Genomic DNA, 15790 nt, shown 5'->3' with positions numbered 1-15790 from the left:
AAGAAATTGTTAGAGCCAGGACCCCTCTGAGCAAACCAGTTTACTGAGGCTGAAGATGCAGCCCTTGATTTTACAAACTGAGGACAGATAATTGTCAAGCCTCAAAGAACACATCATTGCAAATCTCCTGCAGTGACACTTCTCTTCCTGTGACCTTCCACTTCAAATGTGTTTCTATCATTTACATTGCAATTATGTTCTAATGTAAGGTACATTTGGAGTGTAAATATCCAGATTAAATCTACCTTGAAAACTCAGGCTGAATCAGGTTTATAGCCTAGAGGCAAGTTGTGAATCCCATAAAGCATTGTTCAAGGGACCTGGTTAGTGTTTTGTACACCTGCTTAATGTTTTTTTTTCATAGTCACAAATGTCAAACTGCTCACTAACGCATTGAGGTTTGAATGACAGCCATGCACTTGAGCACCAGTTATGCTTTTTCACTACCAAATTGGACTATAAATGATGAAAAAGAGGTCAGAAAGGAAGTATGGAAGCATACAAATTTGAAAGGGGAAACTGCTAATAGTCATAAACCGTGTGCAATCAAAGGACCAGCAAGTCATTGTGAATTACCTGCTCCATGAATTACTGATCTAACTGCATTATGATATGGAATTTTCTAACTCCTTTCATCTGTGGTGCAACAGCTCCTAACAGCTCCCAGATCAAAAGCACGACTGCCAGTGAAACCTTGGAGAAATAGCCCACAACACTGACTTTCATTATGAGCACTTATTTGTTAAACTTTTCTTAATATAGAGGTTTCATTATTTATTGATTCACTGATTGGATGCACTGTAAGTGTGCCACCTACCAAATTTGAGGAAATAGCACAGAAATGATCAGCAGTGTGACACCTCAGTGAAAGTCAAAAGTTGTAAGCATGTGCACATAAAAACTCATAGCTTGTATATTTCTCCACAGGTGGTAACATGCAAAGCATACATTGGGACGTTTTTGTTTGTTTGTTTAATCCAAATCACCCAAAATACTTCAGAAACATTTGCTTCCATATTAGTAGTTTTTACTGACTGTATAAAGGTGGTGAGACAATTAGCTTGCACATGCCAATGGAACCTAAATGAAGACACAGTCTATGTGAGCAGTGATGAAAAAAATGATTTCTAGAGGTGCCTGTCATACCATACATGGCCAAAACCAGAATTCTAAGCTCAAGTTATGGTCATTAAGACAAAGCTCAAGTTAGCAGGCATATTAACCAAAATGTATGGTTTTAGCTGGGCTTAGAAATCCCTGTGGTGTCTATTAATATATATAAAAGTTGTTTCTAATCAAACATTTTTTCTTTACCCCGTAAATCTGATTTCTGGGCTGGATGAGAAAAGTTATGCTCACCTGGGCAAATTTGACAATAATAATATAATATAATATAATATAATATAATATAATATAATATAATATAATATAATATAATGTAATATACTGTAATATAATGTAATATAATATATATGTAAATAAATAAATAAAATATACATATACATATATACATATACATGTACATATACATATACATATACATATACATATACATACACATATACATACACGCCCATATATACACACATCTTGACAGATATCTCTTTTGTTTGGTGAGTTTCTACTGGGACAACTCTGTGTATGTCCAGAGATAAAATGTGAATTGTTTTAATTATCATGACAGTCTGTACAGTGAATATGTCCCTTTTTTTTAGTGCTTATCATAGGGAATAAATGTTTCAGGCACTAACAGCTGCATCATTACTTCAGTGTAAATACACTGAATTCTTTCTACCCATGATCATATTTGTAAGTATGTGATGTGCAAGCAAAAAGAAAGCAAATACTGTCAGTATCACATTGCTGGTGATAACAGACTTTCTCTGTGATAGAGTGTTTGTGAGGGGACCATTGTCCCCCCCTTTATGTCTCCCTCCCCCCAGCCACCCCACTGCTGAGCAGAGGCCTGGCTGGGGTGTCAGGAAGCTGAAGGAGCAGCTGCCTGTGGAGCAGGGAGCCAGGGAAGCCTAGGCTGGCATGCAACCAGGAGCACAGGCTTCCTGGACAGCCTGCCTGCCTGCTTTCCATTGAAACTTTCAATGGAATCAACATGTTCCTGTGAAATGTTTCAATTCTGTAAAATCAGCATTTTCCAACAGAGAAGCATTCCACTGGAAAATTTTCAACCAGCTCAATAATCAGGGCATCTTTAGCATCTCACACAGGGGTGCTGCTGGAGGACATTAAATCTCCATCTCAGAGACCATGAGCCAAATTTTCTCCTTGCCTGCATCCCACACTGCAGCCATGGTCACCACTGGAGCTGTCTGCCACAGCAGGCTGGGGGCTCTCCCTGGAGTGTCACCCTGTGACAGCACATTCTCATTCCACTGTTAGAGCTTGGCTGAAACTGTCCAGCAGCAGGCACCATCAGTTCAGTGTGCCCAAATACCCGGCCACAGCAGACACCGTTTGTGACATGCTTGGGAAAAACCAGAATCTTTTTAAGGTTTGAAGAAAGTTTAACAGTTGTAATCTATCACAGGAGTCAAAAAGTTCTCAGCTCCAATCATGAGCAGAGGTTTTCTTAAGCAAATATGTGTTGGGTCATTTGAGTTTGAATCTTGTTTGTTCTTTAGTGGTTTATTTAGCTGATTTTCATGTCTTCCTTATGAGGCGAATTCATAAACTTGACAAGAAAGTATGGATTTCATTGATGCAAAAATTTCATTTAAAAAAAAAAATTTAGGAAAGAAGCAACAAACATGTCAAGCAAAAAGGAAAATGAATGATTCCTGACAGATGTTGGTGTAAATGGCACCTGTCAGAGACTGCTACTGATGATCACACCCCTTGATATAACCTACTTTGTCTACAAATATAAATTATTGTAAACAGTTACTCTATCAAGATTTCTAATAAGTAAGTGAATCGAGATGACAGGAAACTTGCTGGGTTAGAGATTTTTTCAGTGAGCATAATGAACCCAAATATGTTTCTCTACTGCAAGAAAGAGTTAAGAGAAAAAGGATGTTGGAGCCCAAAAAGACAATTTAGAATTTATTGTCAGCAAGCATTAAAGAATCAAACTACATAAGGGTAATCAGACCAATGTAGATTTTTGAATTCTATTTCATGACTCACTTTTAAGGACTGGATTTCAAACTACTAATTTTCTTCAATTTCTGTTTGGTGCAGCTTTAATATTTAGGAGCAAAAGTCATCTTGAAGCAAGTTATGCAATAGTCAAGATCTTCTAGGGTGCAATTTCTCAGTCTGAAATCAGCCTAATAAATCTCAGGAAGAATGTGCCTATTTCACTGCACTAGCCTTAAAAGGAGGCTTTGGGGACAAGCTTGAGGTAAACATCTACACAGTGGATGATTTAAGCAAGGTGAGATGACATCAACAACTTTTTTTAAGGCAACTTTTCATGAAATAAATTGCCAGCTAAGCTTAAGGCAGTAGGTGACTAATGTTTACATTTATCTTAAATTTTTCAAGTATGTTAATAAACATCATGCTGACATCTGTGCTTTAAGTCCTTCTCATGATAAGAAAGTTTTTAATGGACCAGACCCTGAGGCTTAGTAAATATTTTCCTAAGTGACCTCAAATTTAGGGTGTAAGTATTAGGAGTCTCACTCATTTCAACCCTTACAGCAGCAAGGCAAAGGGAGGAAAGAGAAAATGAAAAACCATGAAAGGAAAGAGAGATATACATTAAAAAAAAAAATAAAAGAAAAGCAAACAAACAAGAGAAGCCAAAAGACCAGAACAAAAAGAGAAACAGAAGCAATCTACAATATCACAAAAATCCTTTTTGGTGTCATAGAAAAACACACATAAACTGCAGCAGATAATCTTCCCACTGTTCCAAGAGGTTCAGCAAGCTCTGTGGCAGGGGGAGCTGAACGTGGAGCTGTGCTGTGTGCCTGCCCCTCACCGTGGGGCTGTGCCAAGCCCCACACACAAACACTCCCCAAGCCCTGGCACTCTGGGTGCCTGGGCCACCTCCTGGGCTTTTCTGAGCCCTCCTCATCCTGCAGACATCCAGGATGTTGTCACTTGTATGCTGCAAGCCATGGATCATGTACACATTCAAGAAGTCACTTTCCATCCTGCATGTTTTATGCGTTTAAATTATTTTAAATTACACTAAATTATACTTGCTATTCTAAATTTCCCAGATGATGGCTTGCAGCTGACCCCAGTCCCAGCAGAAAGTGGGGGGATTTTTCATACTTGAAGACAGAAAAGCATGGCAGCATTGCTCTTCCTTGGTTTGGTGAAAGAGGTTCCTCTTTTCCACTTTGGCTGTGACTGAATACTGGTGGCCACTGCTGTCCCTGCCACACAATAAGAGGTGTTCCAGGTCCAAGAGGGATATGTTTTGGGAAATATAATGCCAGACATAGAACAAGTTAATATACAGTACAGTAAATGCATAAGTACCTATATGCATATTCATACATCCATATAGGTGTATATATATCATTTAAAGCGTTAAGTGTTTGGTAAGACACCAGGGCACATACATTTGAATAACACATGAGTGTGTTTCTGTGTAGATGGGAAAGTGGGTAAGCACAGCAGTGCACATGTGCTCCTCATGTGCTCCCAGAATGCCTTGTATTTCTGCTATTTTGGCTGGGTTACCTCAGTCCCCAAGTCTACAGTAATGCCTGTCACCCTTTTGGGTACATTTTGTTATAAATCTAAGCAAGCAAATATTTGTGTCAAAGCTGTCTACACGTGCAACCAGTTGAGGAGTTGAAATGCCTTCAAGTCATGTACCAACTGTTTTAATTTTCTCTCAAATGGTGTTTCTGTTATTTTCTAATCTTTGTCTGGGATTTGTTACTGTCTTTATTCTTCTCTAAAGCTTAACTGCCTTTCTCTTCTTTGCCTAACTTCTAGGCAGTGAGAAGAATGTGTAGGAGCCATCTCCAAATTTTAATACAAAGACAGCTAAAATTCCCAACTGTATCAAAACAGTCCCTTGCAGAGCTGTTCATCATTTCTTTTGTCTATATAAACCCCATCAGAGAAGCCATAATGCAGCCCTAAGAAACTACCAGAAATCCTGTAATAAGCACTTTCTTTCTAATGTGGCGAGGGCTTTGAAATTCAAGTTATAAATGTGACAGAAGGATTGAATTCAAGTTTACCCTGTGGTTACAGATGTGGTGTAGTTGGGTATGAAGTTAGTGCCTGTGTGCTCCCCCAGTGCACTTAGTAAATGCCTGGGCCCAGGGCTTCTCCCACAGAGGTAAGAACAAGGGGCTGACAGGAGACCATGGACAGGCTGGAGAGATGGAACAAACTGCAGCTGAAGAAATGATCATGTCATGCTCTGTATGCAATTAAAACAATTAGGAGATGTTTAGCAGGTAGTTCCTCAGTACCAATGAAGGGTGGACATGCTTTACTGTCCTGTAGAGCCACATTCTTCCCAGTTTGGGAAGTCTCACCTAACAAAGCAAAAACTGTCACTGCAACACAGATAACAATCATTAATGGATAGCAACTGATCATTTCATTTAAGAGATTTGGTTCCCCTTATGAGAACTGCCCTGTACAGATAAGCCAAAACTTTTGGGGCTTGCCAGGTTTTTTTGGGGTTTGTTTTTTTGGTTTGGTTTGGTTTGGTTTGGTTTGGTTTGGTTTAGTTTTTTTAGCTTGTTTATTTGTTTTTGGATTGTGGTTGTGGGTTTTGGGTTTTTTTAGTAAATAATCCAGCAGTCAATATGTGACACCTTTTAAATGCTGGAAATCTCCAACAAAGATACTAGAAGGGGAGGTTTCTGGCAAGTATCTCTCTTCATAAGGTAACAGCAGGATAATTTGGACTGTGGTGGAATTCAAGGAAAATAAATATGAAATTGGCAGGACTCAAAGTAAATCCACCTGTCTTAAGATGACTTCAACTGTAAACACTTTGGGGAACTCAGACAGTTACCACCCACAGTGAGGATAACCGAAGGAACCGAGATGAACTCATCAAAACAGACCTGACCTTGAATTCTCCCTAGCACTAGTCCTAGCACTCCACTTGCTTATTCTGCCTTAATCCACTTACCAGGTTTTCTGAAGTCAGTAGCCTAAAAGTGCATGTGACCGTGTCTTCCTCAGTTTAACTCTCTTTACTCAAATAATAATAAGAAATAGTAGCAACAACAACAACAACAACGATAATAATCTTTCTTAACAAGGTCAATAGCGTTCAGTTACCTGAATGTTCATGTAAGACCTTTTTCTGCAAGTTCAGGGAGTTTATACAGAACAGATGAGCACTGAAGGCAGAATTCTCATCTTCCTTTTACTGCCATAAATTTGAAACAGCTCCATATAACCCCAAGGAATTAAATGAAGTTTGAAGTTTCTAAAATGGGATAAAACTTTGGCCAATACCATGTAAAGCAACAGAATCTTTAACAAACTGATATTAAAGACACAGGAGGGGGAAAAAAACAACAAAACAAAACAACAGGGGAAAAAAATAAATAAATAAACCACAAGAAAAAAAACACCAAAAAAACCAAACCATACAAAAAAAATTTAAAAAATAAAAAAAGTAAAATGTGGTCCTTAAATGAATATCAGTGGTTACAGGAAGGGTCTTCTATGAGCCTATGGGAAGTGATATGCATTCATAAATCCTTGTCTGTTGCTAACCGATGGATGGGCCAAATTTTATTTAGCCACATCAGCAGCAGACTCACATAAGAAACAGCAGGAGCAATAAAACTCATATGGATAGCTTTCATACATATGAAAGTTTCTTGTCCACGTGTCACATATTCAGTTTGTAGGAATAAATATATTAACTATGTTTTTCTAACTGAAAATATTTTCCACATGCTAACAGACTTAAAAGCACATTTAAAAAGAAGATGCAATAATCAGATTTTAAACTTGGGCTTTAAATTCAAAGCAGAACTTGAAGTAAGCCTTTGGGGATGTTCTTCTGTTTGAAGGAATGCACAATTCTTCTTACCTACTTCAAGCAATGAATGGCAACATTCAGTCACAAAAATGCAACAGAACTACTTGGGAGTGTGAGAAGACTACGTAAAATACATTTGAACACCAAGATCATAATCATCAGCAAGATTTGGAAAAGACTGAAGCAAAAGTGGATTTGAAATTTTAAATCATAACCTCATATCTTTGCTTATGAATGATTACTTGTTTCCAAAGAAATTGTTCGTGTCAATTCCAATTCCCCAGCTACCAGAAAAATGGGATATTTATTACTGAAAATAACTTCTCTCAGAAATACCGGGTCAACTATTTCATCAAAGACGTGGCCAAGTAGGCAATGAGCAGAATGAATGTTGTTGATTGGATTTCTTTGTTAAGGACTGGCAGAAAGCAGTATACAGTAGTAGCTAAACTGTGATAAGATGGCAAAAGAAAATAGCAGTTGCTCATCAGTGCTGTGGCCTCGATTTTTATTTGAGTGTGTACATTGGGTCTGTGTGGGCATGGAAGTCAGGCAAACAGCATGGGAAAGAAATGAGAAGAAAGAAGCCCTGGTGATGAGCTGTACAGCATTTCAGAGCAGTCTCTGAAGAACACCAGGGCAGACCCATTTATGAATCTCCTATTATTTTCCTTTTGTGAGGTTGTTTTGCTGTGGTGCAGGAATTTTCAGGAAAAATCAGTCTCTGCTCATAGATAGGTAGGATAAAAAATGCACAGCATGCTTTGAAAAACAACAGATGTTAGAAAAGTCATTGCTACTGTTAGAGTAGTAGTTCCCACTTGCAAGTAACATTTTGTTCTTCTTTGATGTGGTCTGTGTATATCCCCTGTTGCAGGAGCCCAGCTAGCAATAAAAGACCAACAGAAGTAGAAACAGGAACTGTAATAGGATGATACAGGTACAAACTGAAAGGAGGTAAATGAAGTATTTTCCATCACTGGAATGTTTGGACTGGCACCACAGAAAGATCAAAAGACTTTGGTATATCTAATCTAGGAAAATGGAATAGAAGAAGCAAGAAACACACCAAGGACTTTACTATTGAGCCACAGTGCCAACATGCAATGATTTCCCTCTCTCTTCTCTTTGCACTAACACAATTAGGAACTATTGAGCCTCTTTGGCTCATAGGAGCAGTCATACACCCCCTTGCACCAGTAGTGCTGGGAAGATGAGCACCCTCCCCTCTCCTGTTCCTGTATGAGAGCAGGAGAAGCATGCTAGCAGCAGCAGCTCATACAGCATTCTCCTTACATTATGACATTAAGGAGTTCTTGAGGTGGAGTTCTTACACTCATATTTTGTAGCTCTTGCTGGACTTTTCTGTCCTGAATGAACTACTCTGTTTTTTAACCTGTGTAAATTATTGGCATTCTGTGACAATGAATCCCACAGACTGATTGTAAAATTGCTACTTATTTCACTAATCCAGCACAGTCATAATGTTGTGCCATTTATTCTGCCATTTTTGGCTGGCAGTCATTAAAAGTGTGTGCCTCTGAGTCATTTAGCCTCTAAGATAGTTCCAGTCATATGCTGACAGTTTTCAGTAGGATGCTAGGAAATATTATAGGTCGTGTGATTTCCATTTCTGCTATCCTTTTCCAAACGGTTCTAAACTGAGTGAGAGAACTACAACAGACAGGCTTTTCATTACACAATAGGACACAGAATATTACTTTATGCTCTATTGTTTGCAAAATCAGCATTAAAACAGTTTGTGCATCTTTGCTGTCTTATAATTAAACAAAATTATTGTTACAATGGTTGAGATTGGTTGGGTGTTTGGGGTTTTTTTGAGTTTTTTTGGATCGCTATTAAATGTAGGTAAAAAGCCACAGCAAAATTTCCAGATAATGTTTTCTTAATATAATTATTTTTCTTGACTTTTGAGACACTTCTTTTCAAAACCCTCCTGAACTGCATTGCCCTTAGGAGCACAAAACAGGCAACCTGAACGAGTGCATAACTGGGGTATAGTGAAAACTAAAATAAAGCAAAAGCCCTTTGGGAATACATTTGTATCACAAATACCAGCTGGCGCTGGTTGATCCAGCTTTTGGCAGTCTCTGCAGCAATGTCAAAGACACAGTGTTTCAGAAACAACTGATGAGTCAGTGGCAAAAGGTTGAGAGATTTAGTTCAGAGGAGCCCATTTATTATATAATGAAATATTTCCGTAACGTCCCATATTTGACATCCCTGTGAATACCAGTTACAGGCTGAGCTAATAATACCACCTATTATTGAAACTGCATTAACTAACTCCAGGATCTGACCCTCTTGCCACCTGCCTCTAGACTTTTAAATCTTTAACCATTTGGGGCTGTAATTTTCCATGTTTTTTTTCTGTTGTCCTGTGACCCACTTCTGGGTTGGTTTTTTTTTTTTTTTTCAAACTAACAAATACTGCGTTTCTTTCCAAGAAAAGCTCTTGGGAAGAAAAATGTTGTTTTGTTCCTGTGAAATAAGCCCTGATGAACATGTTGAGAAGCTTTCTGACATTCATGCTTTGGAACAGGAATATGAAATTTGGGCTATAGGGAAGTTCTGAGGAGTTTTTTTTAACTCTCATTATGATCTTTTACAATTGATCCATCAATTGTAGTAAACTTCCTGAACTAGTTCCTGACATCTGCAATTTTTTTTTGAGCTTCACACAGAAAATGTTTGAATGAACTCACACCATTAAAAAAAAAATTTCGCCTTTCACCAGAAAAAAGAAAATATTCAATAACTAAAGATGGTAAAACACTCAGCCAGAAAGGTTTTAATAACAAAAGGAAAGAATATTGTTCACTTTTCACTATCTCTGCGATAAAAATAGAAACATGCTTGGTCACACATCACATACAGCCTGCTTCAGGAGTGCTTCCTAACCTTGTGTGTTACACCCTGTGGAAGATAGACATGCTCTCTATTGCTCTGACCTCTCAAAGTTACTGCATTTTCACAAGCTAGACATTTTCAGCCCTTTATCTAAAGTGGCAATTAAAGCTTCTTTTACAGCTGTGCTTCTGAAGCTGCAGCTTTCACTGTATCATTACTGAAAGTTGAAATTTATTTGATCAGTGGAATAGTAAAACTGCTTTTGAGAAAGTGAAAAGTGCATTAAATATTAAAAACATAAGAAATAACTACTACCCCTGGACAAAACCTATTGCCTCATGGCAAGATGATGAACACAAGCAACAAACATAAAGGAACAGGAAGAAAAGCAATAGCAGTTTGTTCTTTTCTGGAAAGTCTGGCTTGCTAGCTGCCTGCATGGAATGAGTTGCAGGGGAAAAAGAAACTAAAGAATATGTAAAGCTGGGAGATGAGATCATCCCCCCCCAAACAATCCTTTAAATTCATAGACACTTCTGGATTCATGAGGTGAGAATAACCAGCACTGAGGACTGTGAAATTCATTTGTAGCATTTGATTTGCTAACATGCACTTGCAAACTGTCTCCTCCTAGAAGGGGGAGCAGGAGATGCCCTGGAAATCAAGGGTGAAGAAATGCAATTTTTTAAAAATTGCTTCCTAAAATGAGAGTGACAATAGCCTGCATCCAGACAGCCTCTGCTAGCAGCCTGCACCAATCCAGCCTAGTGTTACAGGTACCTTTTAAGTTTTCATCAGCATATTATTTTACAATAGCCTGGTCCTGCAAATGGCTGTTCCCAGGTGCATAATTATTTACCCACAGAGTCCCCTGAAAACAATGGGTGTCAGTGCATAAGTAACTACCTGGAGGACTGAGAGTCCTGAAATTGTTTCTGCATATGATAGGCAAGTTGCATATCTGCAAGGGGATTTTCTTTCACATGTGTGTTTGGGGCTCTTTTGTTTCCAAAACTAAAATGGAGATAGGCCCACGTCAAAATATCCAGACAAAACCTTTTGAACTTTAACAGTGGATAGAGTCCAAACCTACAGCAATCTCAAAATTTTGCATGTATAGTGGCTCTTTATGGTGGGCTGGATCCAAACCTCACATTGAAAAATATCCCCAAGGCAGTAGAACTTGGATCTGGGCTTTCCGGTTTGAACCCAAACTGAAAGTGTTGCAAGAAATGGCTCATTAGCTTACTCTGTAACATTTGCCTCCTGAAATCTGTCATTGAACAAAGGCATGTCAACATCTGAAAAAAAAATTATTAGTTATTTTTGGATAACCTGAAGGCCCTTTAAGTGTTGTAGCTCAATATTTTTCTGGAAATCAAGGTCTATTGCAGAGCTGTCTTAGATCTCTCTATCAGTGCAGACAAGGCTGACTTTTAACACAATGAGAACATCAACATCCCCCTTGGGGTGGCCAAATTTATAAAGATAGCAAAACAGATCCTCCCTTGAGGTGAAAATGAGGGCATGATGAAAAGACAGTCAGATTTTCAGTGACTATCACTAAAAGCAGTAGCTCTTTTCTTTCTCTCTCAGCCCTTCTCCTTTTTTAATGTTATGGTATATGTCTACCCCATCTGTCATGATAGGAACAATCCTTCCTCTTCCTCCTGTGTAGTTCTTGCCTTGTGAACTAGCAGCTCTGCCTGCAAGAGCTGGGAAGTGTCTGTAACTTCCAACCTTTGTCATTTGAAGTATAGGCAAAACCAGACACAGATTATATCAGATAGGCTGACAAGTGTGTCCTCCTTCCCCACCTCCTTCCTGGAGCCACAGGGAAAGAGAAGGTGTCCAGCTGGGCCCTAGCTCCTCATGGAAAATCAAAGAAATCAAGTACTTGGCTGATTTGTGTTCTTGTGAAAGCAATTACAGATATTTATGTGATCCATTTTGTGCCTTTGCTTCGTTCAAAAGCTAGCTAATGTCACAGCCAGAAAACATCTTTGAGAAGCAACATATCCCTATTTCACATCTTTAGCTCTGTTTATGGACAAATGTAATGCTTCTCATGCCTTGACAATCACACAGAGAGACCAAAACACGAGAAGGAGGAAGGTTTTGATAACTCATAATTGTGCCTTCTCAGTCCTCAAAGAGGCCTCTCTGAGGTACTGCAGTGATCATGATCCCTGGAGCATTGATGGCTACATCCTCAAAGCAGTTTGTCAGCATGGATTTGGTCACATACTGGCCACAGAGCATTGACATTCTGACTCTGAAGACATGAATTATGTGAAGAGGTTGTTTGTTTTCTGTTTTTTGGTTTTGCTTCATTCTATTTGAAGGGAACCTTAAATAGATTTTCATAAAACACAAATTGCTTTTAAGCTTTGGCTCAATGCCTATAAGTGTTTAGAACTTGTGTAAGGAAGTCATCTGTCTTAACCTGTGTAAGGTCAAACTTATTTTCCATTTTAATTAGACATATTGGATCTGATAAGTCAATGACAGTACTTCATTTTAATCAGCAAAGAGAGGGCTCTTAACCTACACAATGCATGTATAGCCTTTCCCAAACTAAGTGTAATGAGTCTGGAAATTATAAAATCACAGGCACTCATTCCAAGGCCCTGGAGATGCTGGGTGTTGTTTTCCTCCATGAGCCCTCACTTGGGGTAATAGAACATTGGAATTCTACAGAATAATTATCACTAAATTACAATTGCAGTAATGGATGTGTTAAGTCACTCTAGCAAGACCAGTCTTCTAAATATAATCACCTAAAAAGGATGTATAGTTATTTTTGCTTTGACCCAGTGGAAATGTTCAAAATATCCCTGTGATTTTTGAAACAGCTACATGCAATTTTTGGTACTTTCCAGAACAGTTCTGATTAACCCAGTAATAACCAGAAGATTTTTTTTTTTATCATGTGTATTTGGAATATTGCTCTGTGCACTGTAGTCTCAGTTTTTGAGTTTTGCTGCCAGATAAAGGGGACTTTTTGGAACATATTTGTGGAAGTAAATTCCCAGTGTTATGACAGCTTTTCTGAAATGTGTTGTGACAAAAATAGCCACACAAAATGATTTTTAAAATACATTTTCCAGTTATTGGAGAATAACAGCAGGAGTCATTTCTTTGGAGCCTGTACATCTAAGTATCCATATTTATACACATTAGCCCTTTTTAATGCATATTCTACCACAGTGGAGATTTAAGCTCTAAGGATCCAAGATCAAACAATCTTGTCAGGACTGCATTGTGCAAGTCCAGTGCTCAGCTCAGCTCAGCAGGTCCCAGCAGGTCCTAGCAGGTCCCAGCAGGTCGGGTTGGTGCTGAGCTGGTGTCCCCCAGGCTGATCCCAGCCAGCTGTGCCTGGCTGAGCTCGGCTGTCACCAGCCCATCCCAGGGCAGCCTGCTCTCCCTGCACTCACACTGCCACTGTGAAGGTCAGGCAATCCAAGCTGCAGTGCTTGGGCACTCTCAAAGGGCACACTTTGCTGTGTCCCTGCCACATTCCACACTGAAAACTGGGGGTTTACACCCAGGACTCCTTAGGGGTCTGGCATAAACTCTGCTCTCAAAGGCTTCCAGCACAGCTCATCCTTCTCTCAGCTTTCCAAAGGCAGCTGGTGTGTTAGTCAAGAAAGCATCACAGGAGGAGTTTTCAACCAATTTTAGATGAGATATCATCTATTTTAAGGAGGTAGAAAAAATGGAGGTTATATTAAGCCACTCCAGATGCAGACAGGCCCTCTTTTGGTCCTTCACACCTATAGGTCTGATTCCCTGATGCCTTTAATTTCAGTTTCTTACTGACATTACTTCTAAATTCTGTTTCTTCTATTTTGTACTAGTGGGAGCATAAAGGAGCCAGAAAAACTGAATATTGTTACCAAGGGCAGAAAACCCTTCAACAGATGGGAAAATGATCCCACTTGGCAAGAGGCAATGTTTGGTGCTTAAAAAAAAAGGAAAAAGCTTTTGGATTTCAGCCACCAAATCCAGTCCCAAATCTTGAGCTGTGCAGAGTAATTCCCAGAGCTCAAAAATGTTATGCACTGTTGTGGATCATCCATTAAACTGTCTATTGAATGAGCTATAATGCTAAGCAGGCTGAGGAGAGCCTATCATTCAGATTAATGCAACTCCAAATCACAAAACCTTCAGAAATTATTTTTGTAGGTAGGGCAACTTGGTGCTAAATAAGTTTGTTTGCTGTGAGAGCCAAGATGTTAGAGCATTAGAAGCCCAGAAGAATATATGTCTATTTCTAGGGGCTGAATCATGGCCCAAGTATGCAACAAAATGGAGACAGAGTAAACACTAATAAGCAAAGAAAACAATGTAGTTTTCTACCTCTATAATGAAAACTTAGCAACAGCATATACAAAGCATTCATAAAGTGCCATATATTCTTGATTTAAGGGTAATTTTTAAAAAGGTCTTTTAGTCTAGTGGGTCTCTAAGAATCCCATTCAGACTCTGTAATTCTTTTTCAATAGTGTGAAATGCATAATTTTGAGCTGTTGTCTGGATAAAGTTTTAAGCAGACACTGAATGTGTTCCCAATGCTGTCATCCCAGTATGAAATACCATACACACAGTATCATAGAAAAAGCATCCTAAAATATTGTGGAAAATGTGGGTTTACTTAAAAATTAACAAAAATACCATGTAACTCAAGATTCTTGAACATCTAGCAACTGGAAAAGTTTTGGTTTAAACCATCTTAGCATATGAAAAGAATATTTTTCCCCAAAAAGACTTGAACACATGATTGGAATAAAATAGTGTCATTAATGTGGCTGCCCTGCTTATAGGTGAGACACACATATATATGAATATATCTATCTATATCTATATCTATATCTATATCTATCTATCTATATCTATATCTATATCTGTATCTATATACATATATCTTCAGTTTATAGGTGCCAGTGGGAAAAAATAATAAAACATTAGTGAGGTGAAACAATTAATTAAGAGATGTGTTTCTCTATTATTTGCTTTGCTCATGCCATCAAAATAAAAATGTCTTAGCTATTAGGTGAGTTAACCTAAATTTAGGTCATACTGTTATCAATTTGTATGAAAATACTCAGAAGTATTGTTTTATTTTCTCATAAGTGTGGACAATCTGTAGGCAGCGAGCAGAAAGGGACAGGAGAAAGGAAGGAGAATACATAGAATTTTTATATTATTTTCAGTGGCTTTATAGTGAAAACTCAATTATATTCTTCTTAGTCCACAGCCATGATCTGTGACCCCATAGCAACACAGCCATCCTCGCTTATCCTCCATGGTTCTGTTAGACTCAGTTTTTCATGTCCCATGATGCCTGAAGAAGGGACACAGAACATGTATCTTAAAAAAATAGTTCACTTCTCTGTATTGGACTATATATCTATCATTTATTGTAATATTATTTCATTATTATGGTTGAAGTGAGAAACATGGGACCCAAAGATTATCCATATTAATACAAATCTTTTTTATTTTTTTTGCTAGTATTTTAGGCAGATATCCAGGTAACAGGAATATACAGTAGCTTCCTCAGTGTCTCTGTACCTCCTGAGTCTCATTCCATTTTAGTACAGGCTAGGATATTCTGGGTGTTTGTAAAACACCAAAAATGAGTGCACAACAAATGGGAGCTCTGGTCTCAGATTCCTCCCTTTAAAAACTCAGTTGTTCTTGCTGGATAATGCTGAGAAGCATTGGGACAAAAATTAGAGGAACTTTGTATCTTTGCCCTAGTTGAAGGAAATAGTAACAAGGCAACCTGAACCAAACATGGACATAGGCAGCCTCAGCCCCCAGTGGAGATCCACATCAAGGTCATCTGTCAAATAAGCAACACTGAAGTATGTGTGCAGACTATTTCTTGTGACATATGCCCTTTTCTGGCACTGAAAGTAAGTAGTCTTCATCAGACTGGGACAATTTGTTTTAAATTGCAGC

This window comes from Oenanthe melanoleuca, chromosome 2, assembly GCF_029582105.1.
Source record: "Oenanthe melanoleuca isolate GR-GAL-2019-014 chromosome 2, OMel1.0, whole genome shotgun sequence".
Lineage (NCBI taxonomy): Eukaryota > Metazoa > Chordata > Aves > Passeriformes > Muscicapidae > Oenanthe > Oenanthe melanoleuca.
The sequence above is the reverse complement of the archived record's forward strand: the minus strand, read 5'-3'. Positions refer to the sequence as shown.